The sequence below is a fragment of the Morus notabilis genome, unplaced genomic scaffold, assembly GCF_000414095.1.
Source record: "Morus notabilis unplaced genomic scaffold, ASM41409v2 Scaffold787, whole genome shotgun sequence".
Lineage (NCBI taxonomy): Eukaryota > Viridiplantae > Streptophyta > Magnoliopsida > Rosales > Moraceae > Morus > Morus notabilis.
In genome coordinates, this window is record NW_010360236.1 from 1 (window position 1) to 3,235 (window position 3,235).

A 3,235-nucleotide genomic window follows, 5' to 3' on the forward strand; every position below is an offset into this window, starting at 1 on the left:
AAACATCGCCAACAATCAGGCCATCCATGTCAAGAGTGGTGGCAATGCTATCAGGAGACATTGAAGTGAGCACCGAAATTTCGAGGCCTGGTTACTTGGAAGACTGGAAATTTGACGACGTGAGCAGCCTAATAAGTGGCATTGCAACTAAAGGAACCGATTCGAGCTTTTATGACTCATCCGCAAGCACAAGCATGGTGACAGATGCAGTGACTATGACACCACCTAAAAATGGTGCATCTCGACCTATGCTTCACGGCTCCATTGGTGAGGGAAGATGAAAATTGATAATTTGAGTTTGGATTTGTTTATATTTTTGGTGATTGCAATTGTGAAAGTCTTGTAAATTTTAGACACTAGTCCTTTGTTCCTGATGAGTACTATACGTAATTGACACTAGAGAAAATACATCCGTGGGTTTGCATAGTTAATGTTCTTCTCCCTTTTTGTTCATTTTTCTTTCATTCTTTGTACTAGTAATAATAAATTTATGCCATACATGGTAGTAAAGCTATTATGTAATTTACTAATCATAATTAGCCAAGTGATTAATGAAACTGGCGAAGTTCACACAGCGGAAATAAAAGAGTAGCAAGCTTTTGAGCTAAAAACTATGAATTTTATTAAATAACTGAATGAGTATCTGAATGACTGAATAGATCATGGAGTACATAATTTATAGCTCTCTTGTTGTTTGATTTCTAATAGAACTGAAAACTAATCATTATAATAGAACTAGAACTAATTGAAAGATAAATGATGAAAAGAATCCCAAAATAAAATAAAGATAAAAGATAAATCCTAAATAATACTAACGTTTTCTACATCAGAAACTCACTCCCTTATGTGCTTCCAAATTAGCAATATGCAAGGGTTGTAACTATATTATGACGAGTTATGATAAGTTGCTACTAATGTGTCTCTCATATTTAATTACAGGAAAACACAAAAAATAAGTTGTGACCTAGAGGTTGTCACTAAATTTTTAGATTTCTTTAGTGGTGTCCTATATAAGGGCTTGTATCTACAGAAAAAAAATGTATATATATCTATATATATATATATATATTGAAGCTTCTCTTCATTATTCCAAACAAAAGATATGCTTTGATGATAATCCCCAGTTATCATTGCCATAGAAGGAGGATTTTCAGAAGATTACCAAAAATGGTAACCTTCCAGGTTACTTGTTAGAATCGCATTACTAATCAGCACAGCTGTAATAGCGGGCCATTATAATATTGGGTCAATTTTTCTTGCTCAACTTCGTTTGTATTCCCATAAGTCAATAACTCGCTATATCTGAAAATTTGCTCTTCAAATGGAATTTGGATTTTTAAATTGGTAGGAAATGTGACAATAACTGCATTTGGAACTTTAAGAGCAGCTTTGGGGACCTACTGTATTGTTGAACTTGCACAAAATTAAAGTTATGCGCAAGTGGTTTATTTTATTTTTTGATAATACTCTCTCAATATTAGTGTGACAGCTACCAAAAATAGGCACACAAAAAAAAAAGAAAAAAAAAAGATGAAGGAAAGCAAAAAAGAAAAAGAAAGAAGTATCTAAATTAAACATCAAATGGCCCATTTCTATATAAAACAAAATCCAAATCAGATCTAGTGAAGAAGATTTTGACACCAAGCAATCAGTCCCAAAACTTTTCTTGGCACCACAATAAATCACCAAAATTAACCACCAAATGTCCCACATTCTATAGAGAAGACAAATTCCAAAAACATCTAGTAAAGAAGATTTCAATAATGCAAAGACTAAGAAAAGCAATGAATCAGTCCCAAAATTTTATTCATAATATTCTTATACACTTTCAACTTAACATGTTCACTAAAAGCAGAACAAGAGTATTCTGCCACAACCCAAAAAACAGAAAACCAACAAAAATCAATGAATCATCCCAATAATTCCCAAAATACCCTTTACCCCACAAAAAATAAAGGAAGAGACCCTAATCACACAAGATGACCCTTGTGATGACAAGAACAAAACAGGAAGCACTGAAGAAGAAGAGGGTAACAAAGTCCCTGGCTGACCACTTCCTCACCGGTTTTGCCTCGACATGGAGACTCTTCGCCCGACGCAGCGCGTCGACCTCCTTCAGCAGGTCGAACTCGACGCCCTTCTTCTTCAGCTCCTCTACGCACCTCGCGAGGAGCTTCCCGTCCTCCTTCTCCCTCTCCAGCATCTTCTCCAGGTGGACCTCATTGTCGGTCTTGTACCGGACGGCCCAGATCGGCCCCAACGAGAACAGAAGCGAGCAAAGCGACGGGATCCATGAAATCCTGCACACCGCGCCGCCTCCGTGCGGAGCCCACAAGGAAGCAGCGTTGAAGAGGATGACGACGGAGAGGGAGTGGAAGAGGAAGAAGAAGACGTACAGATTGGTGATCTCCTTTCGAACCGAGTTGATCTGGGTCTCCTTGAGGGATACTCGGCCGAGGATTAGCTCTTCCTCTTTGAGCCATTGCTTGAGGAGAAGCTTTGGGTCGGCGTATCGGCGATTTGCTGAAGTGGGTGTGGGGTTTTGGGCTCCATGATTGACGTGCTTGTGCTTTGATCGGCCATGGAATTTGAAAAAGGGAGTGAGACAGAGAATAAGAGCAGAGAAAGAAAGAAAGAAAGAAAGAAAGAGAGAGAGACTTGGGGTTGAGGTTAACGGGCCAATGCTAAATCTGTATTTAAATGTTGTAACGGTCGAATATTTAAATGTTGTGACGGTCGAATTTAGAGTTGTTTTCAAATGTGTGCTTACGAAAATACCCCTGGATCGAGGATGTATTTCGGAGATTGCCCGGCAGCTTTTTAACAGCCAAATTCGTAGTGTATGAAATTACGCATTCGTCCTCCTGGGATCTTTTAACGCCACAAGTTACAGGGGTCGTATCGTATGATTAAAAAATACGCGTCATTATAGTTGGAGAATTTTTGACAAATTCATTTCAGAAGAAAAATAATATATATATTGTTTTTTAAACTGGACTGTTTTTTTTCCATATCTAAATTGCCAAACACTCAATGTAATTAACCTTATTGGTCCAAATTGCTAAGCGTAGAATGTGCTTTTTCTTATTCCATCATGGTATTGTTTTTACAAAATAACATAAGAAAAACTAACAATGATGCTCTCTCTCTCTCTCTCTCTCTCTCTCTCTCTCTCTCTCTCTCTCTCTCTCTCTCTCTCTCTCTCTCTCTCTCTCTCTCTCTCTCTCTCTCTCTC

At 38.0% G+C, this 3,235-nt stretch overlaps 1 pseudogene; it reads right to left on the minus strand.

Annotated features, from left to right (window-relative positions):
• Positions 1 to 1,798: 1,798 nt before the first annotated feature.
• On the minus strand, positions 1,799 to 2,646 carry LOC21384599 (annotated as a pseudogene).
• Positions 2,647 to 3,235: the final 589 nt, after the last annotated feature.